General features: G+C 32.9%; 1 pseudogene; it reads left to right on the plus strand.

Annotated features, from left to right (window-relative positions):
• LOC148802798 (uncharacterized) overlaps nt 1–2,954 on the plus strand; it is a 49,728-nt pseudogene extending 46,774 nt beyond the window's left edge.
• The last annotated feature ends 3,818 nt before the right edge of the window (nt 2,955–6,772 follow it).

The raw sequence follows: 6,772 nt of genomic DNA on the forward strand, positions 1-6,772 counted from the left end.
TCAACTTTAAAGTTTAAACACAAGCAAGCAGTCGGGGTGGAGCCCAGATTTCCTACTCACTCCCTATCCATCATGAATTGCGGTCACACATCTCTCAATTTATAATAAAGTTGTGTGGCTCCAATTTATGATAGGTAGTGAGTGGATAGAAAAAGTGAGTAGGAAATTCCGAATGGTTGGGGTGACTTACAAAATTTGGAATTAGTGCAGAATGGGGTGGAATTTGGACTTCTCATATATACATTATCATCAATCCCTCTTGGAGAAGACATACTAAGGTAAACAATAATTAAATATTCCCAGGATAAAATAGAATAAACACATAAAGACATGCAAAACTCTAAGGATGTGTTTGTTTTAGGTGTAAGTTCAATTTTTCACTGATAGAAAATATGAATCAGTTTTATTTTAGGTGTAAATTCAATTTTACACTAAAATATGAACCGGTTTTGTGATGGATGAAAATTCGAATCGGTTGCTTTTAAATGTTTACACGAATCATGTTTGGTTGTCAAGGTGTGTAAATTTCCAACCATTCTTCTCTGGATGTTAATTTAGTCTACATAGCTTTAGCTTGTACCTAGGGGTGGCAACGAGTCGAGCTTTTCACGAGCTGCTCGAGCTCAACTCAGTTTCAACCGAGCTCGGGCTCAATTTAGTGGCTAAAAATATATATAATAAAATTATAGAAAATAATATATATAATAAAAATATTATAATTATTATAATTCTTAAATTTTTAAATATAAAATAATTTTTTATATAATTTTAATTTTTATAAAACATTTTTTCTCAAAATTGAGCTCGAGCTCAAGGTTCTGGCTCAAACCGAGCTCAAGCTCAAGCCTTGTAGAATAGTCTCGAGCCAAGCTCGAGCCTGGTACTATTCGGCTTGGCTCAGCTTGAATCCACCCCTACCTATAGCTTGTAAATTTCCAACCTTACTCTCCATTGTCTAGAGAGAGAGGTAGAAACGAGTAAGCTTTACATTGATAATTCTGATGCATTTTTTGCATTGATTATCAGTGTAAAGATATTTCAGAATGGAGTTTTACATCAATTTATGGTGTAAATATATACTAGGCAAACGCCTCCAAAATCAAATCAGCCAAATAGAAAAACCAAAGCAGTTAAAAAATTTTGTCCTTTTTTTGAATTTTTTATTTTTTTATTCCATGTCATTTTTTAAACAACCAATGATATGCACTTTCCAAATAAGTTAAATAATCTCTTTCCTGAAATTTCTCCTAACTACCACCCTCACTTTCTCCAAAAAGATCTCTAATTCCTATTTATCTTCTAAATTATCTCTAATTCCTATTTATCTCCAAAATTATCTCTAATTTAGTACAGTGTTTCTTACCTAAATTATCTCTAATTCCTATTTATCCCCTCCCTTAATTTTTATCTATATCTATCTAAAGAAAGTTTGGATTAAAAAAATTTAAGTGTTATTTAAATATTCTAACAAAATTAAACAATAACTTTAAAATATTTCTTAAAAAAATAAAAAATAATTTTATATTTTTACAAAGTATATCACAGAATTATGTACTAACAATTTAAATTATGTTTTCCTGGATTATCAATTTAAATGTTTCTCAAATATTTAATAATATGTAATAGTTTTAAATAAATAAAGTTCAAATTAGAAAAAAGATTAAATATTTTATAGATTATTTAAATATTTATCATAACTGGATTTTAAATGTTTAAAATAACAAAATTATATAATAAATTTACAAAAAAATTCTTCAAAGTAGAAAAATAATTATAACATAATAGTAAAATTAATAATAAATTAATATATTACAAAATTAATATTGAAATTATGTAATAATAGTATAAATTATGATTTTATGGATAATTAAATTCAATAAATAATTAATACTTGAAACTTTAAATATTTTACATATTATTTATGTATTTAAATAAAAAATATTTAGTTAATCAATCTTTTATTAAGGAGTATTTGTTTTGCCATTAGGCCCATGATTTTTTATTCCAAAAATACCCTTAACACTTTTTTTGTACACAAAACAAAATTAACCAAATATAACCAATAGAGTGGTTGCCCGTGTCTCATATAGGGTAAAAATGGTATTTTATTTTTATTTTATTTTGGTTAAATTTATTTAAATAAACATTAGGGTCAAATTTGTTATTTTCCGCTGTCATCTAATTAAGGATTGATTAAATCAGTTGGAAATTATAAGTGGTGTTTTAGTAAAGTTTTAATTATAGGATAGATTTTAGTAAATCCATGAAACTATAAAAGGTGTTTTAATAAATGACCATTTCTATTAAAGTTCTGTGATATACTTTCATGTCTATTAGTAAATCCATGAAACTATAAAAGGTGTTTTAATAAAAGGTGTTTTAAGTGATATTCGTGCATTGAACCTGTCGCACAACTATTTAAATGGGCAAATCCCACCAAGCTTTTCAAATCTGAGAAAAATAGAGAGTTTGGACCTTTCCTACAACAATTTGACGGGAATGATCCCTCCTCACATGATTGAGCTAAACTCTTTGTCGAATTTCAATGTGGCTCATAACAACCTATCCGGAAGGACTCCAGAGAGAAAAGGACAATTTGCAACATTCGGAGAAAGTAGCTATGAGGGCAACCCTCTTCTTTGTGGAGAAACCTTAAAGAAGAATAATTGCACAAACAGTTCCAAGGCACCACCATCTATGCAAACAGCTCCTGATGGCATGGACATGGACATGGACACCTTTGTTGTAAGCTTTATAGCTTCTTATATAACAGTGTTGTTGGGTTTGGTGGTAGTCTTCTACATAAACCCCTATTGGCGACGAGTTTGGTTTTATCTAATTGATGTTTGTATTACCTCTACTTACTACTTTGTTACGGACAATATCCACAAATTTTAACTTAGTGTTGTTTGGATAAATATTTTAGCTTTTTAAATATATAGATTACAGATCACTTAACCAGAGGTCAGGATTTCTCAGAAGAAAAGAAAATTCAGAATTCGTCAGTACATCTCGGATTGTATTCTCTTTGAATGTGATTTGCTGGGTACGTACCCTCAAATTCCTTAAGTGTCTATCGCTTATAATTACCAATTAAGAAAGAATTGGTTAAGTCTACTCCCTAGAATTCCCCTCCAACCCTAAGATTTATTGATTTTCTTCTATTGTTTCACATTCTTTTTTATTATTCTGTTTTATGTGTTTTCTGAAAAACCAAGGTAATTTCAATCACTTGTGAGCACTTAATGTTGGGCATCTCTGTGCATCAGTATCCTGTAGGGTTCTTGTAGTGACAAAAAAGCTCTTTATCAACCCCGACCTTGTTGCAGCATCGGCTACCAAATTAATTAACCTTCATGGAGCACTGCCCAAAGGAGGCGGCCAAACCAGAGCATAGCAACTTTAATATCCCTTACACACAAAAAGAACTTCCTACCGAAAGCTATCAATGTGATGTCGTGCTATGTCATGTAGGCCCATGGGTTTCGAACCTCCGGTGCAGCACGGTACAAACCTCTGTGCATCAGTATCCTGTAGGGTTCTTGTAGTGACAAAAAAGCTCTTTATCAACCCCGACCTTGTTGCAGCATCGGCTACCAAATTAATTAACCTTCATGGAGCACTACCCAAAGGAGGCGGCCAAACCAGAGCATAGCAACTTTAATATCCCTTACACACAAAAAGAACTTCCTACCGAAAGCTATCAATGTGATGTCGTGCTATGTCATGTAGGCCCATGGGTTTTGAGTGCAATGTTTGCATCTAATTTAGATTGCAAACGTTCCCCCGTTTTGAATGCAAAAATGTCTTACAATTCATAATTATTATCATTTTCAATGTACAAATGTATTCTTACCAAATGCCTTCAAAAATTGAACTAGATCACAATCTTGCTTTGATTCAGGTTGCGCCACAGATAACATACCTATGGGTGACCTTGCCTGCTAGTTAAAAGGCTTTGAGTGTGGAATCAATAAGATTTAGGATCAAGAAATATGGAGATTTCACCACCAATTAATACAAGGGTCCATAAATTATAATTATGTGTAATACATATTAGAAAGATTACCTAGTAGCAAAGATTAAAATATCAATACGGTACGCCAATACGGGGCATATTGTATCAGTATCATATTATACCGGCACAGAATACGCTACGACTGTAAAGATACACTATCATATCAGTGTGTATTGTGCAGCATGATATAGTCTGATATGGAAGTCAATCGACCCTCAGTTTGACAACAAGCCAAATTCAATATAAAAAAGTGCTACTAGCGTAATTCAAACCTAAGACCCCAACTCGCCTAATGCCTAAAAACAATGCATCTTTAACCACTTAGCCAACTTTCATTCCATGCCATTAAATAGAATACATTAACTTTTATTACATAATATCTACATAAAATCCCAACAACCATCATACACTTATCTTCAACAACTCCAATTACAAATTAAAAAGAATAAACCAATGGAATAAATAATCTATAAAATCCACATTTATATAAAAAATTTGATTTTTAATTTAAAAAAATTTTAAAAATATTAATAATAGAATAATTATTTTAAGGACTTTTTGCAAAAAAAAATTGACCAAGTTTGGTCAATTGACAATTTTAGATACGTTTAGAAATAATAGCAAATTCAGTGAGCGGGAGAAAACATGAAGTTTTTAGGATAAAATTACCCTTTTGTTAAAAACAGAATCACCAAATCCAAAAAGCATTCATGTTCCATTCGTCTTCTCCAAGTTCGAATTTGACTCCATCCATTTAGTTGGAAGCATCTCCAAGTTCAAATTCGACTCCATCCATTCAAATGACAACTAACTAGAGGCATTGACTCTAGCCATTCAAACAATTTCAGATTGCGAAGCATCAACTCGATTGATTCAAATTACGGTTGGATGGAAAGCATCGACTCCATCCATTCAAACGACTTCAGATTGGGAAGCATCAACTCCATCTGGCTGGGAAGCATCAATTCCATAGATTCAAACTATGGATTGCTTGGAAGCATCGACTCCATCTTCAAAGCAAGTGTACTAGAGGAAGGTGGTGAATGGTAATGCTAGATTGGCTAAAATAGCAAGCAGTTTAGTAAAGCTCACAATGCTTATCTATGTGATTAATACCCAGACTACATATATATCTACTTATATGATCAACAACAAGAACAGATATTGTGCCTAGACTATCTGCTATGGAGAAACTTAGGTGGTGTTTAACAGATTTAGACACCATCCAGCATGGGGAGGACTAGATGGTTTATTACAGAGTTGAAAACCGTTTGGCATTACATAGACTGAATGGTTTATTATAGAGTAGGAAACCATTTGGCATCACACAGACCAAATAGTGTTTTACAGAGTTGGAAACCATCCGACATTACACAAACCAGATAGTGTTTTACAAAGTCAGAAACCATCCGACATTACAAAAACCAAATAGTGTTTTATAGAGTTGGAAACCATCCAGCATTACACAGACCAGATGGTTTATTGCAGTGTAAATTTCAACCCCTCGGGTGATAAAATAGTATTTACACCTTCACAATCATCTAAAGCCCAACATTTCATAAGGTAGTATATGATTTTCACAAGTGTATAAACCATCCGGTATGGAGTAGACCGGATGCTTTATTACAAATTTGGAAACCATCCAGCATTACACAAACTGGATAGTTTTTTACAAAGTTGAATACCATCTGGCATTACGTAGACAAGTTTATTGTTTGCAATATTGAAACATAATTTTTTTGAATGCTTTTTGAAACATAAATTATAGTTGCAAATATCTACCCCTCCGCGTAATAGTTACACCATCAAAATCATTTAGAACCCACTAAACCTCTTTGTTCTGTATGATTCTCATATGTTTACGGACTTAGAAATTATCCAACACTAAACAGACCAAATAATTGTTTGCAATTTTGATACATAAATTACATATTTGAACATCTATCCCCCTAGAGGTTACACCATCAAAACCATTTACAACTCAATGAACCTCTTGGTTCTGTATGATTCTCATATTTTTTAGACCTAGCAACCAATTAATCACCTCAATTACTTAAACAATGAAATACAAATACAAAGAAACAACAAACAAAAAATAAAATGCGCAAAATCTCCCTAGGCCTGTCAAAAAGAATTGGAGAAACAATAAACAAGAAAAAAAAATAAAAGGAATGGGACCCCCAAATCGAGGTTAGAAGAAGAAACCACTTCCTGCTAACTCTGAAGTTTGTGAGAAGACAAACAATCAAATAGTAATTTTGAACTCGAACATGGAGAATGGGACCCCAAATCACTCAAACTTGAACATGGACGAAGAATGAGATCCTAAATCGCTTGAAGTCGAACTTGGATGAAGAATGGGACCCCAAACCACTCGAACTTGAACTAGGAGAAGTATTTCTTTGAAGATGGAGTCTTCCCATCTATCCGTAGTTTGAATCGGTCGAGTTGATGCTTTCCAGCCAGATGGAATCAATGCTTCCCAATATGAAGTCGCTTGGATGGAGTCAATACTTCTAGCCATCCGTAATTTAAATGGACAGAGTCAAACTGAACTTGGAGATGCTTCCAAACAACCACAATTTGAATGGGTGGTGTCGAACAAAGTCCATAGCTAACTTATCCATTCAGGGACAAAGCAACAAGCTAGTAAGTTCACCCACTTCAGCCATTACGAACGGACCCACAAGTCTGTTTCTTGTCTCTTCATGTCTTTTTTATACTTGAATAATTAACAATTACACAAACATCTAC

The sequence above is a fragment of the Nelumbo nucifera genome, chromosome 2 (genome assembly GCF_055504915.1).
Source record: "Nelumbo nucifera cultivar China Antique chromosome 2, China Antique-T2T, whole genome shotgun sequence".
NCBI lineage: Eukaryota > Viridiplantae > Streptophyta > Magnoliopsida > Proteales > Nelumbonaceae > Nelumbo > Nelumbo nucifera.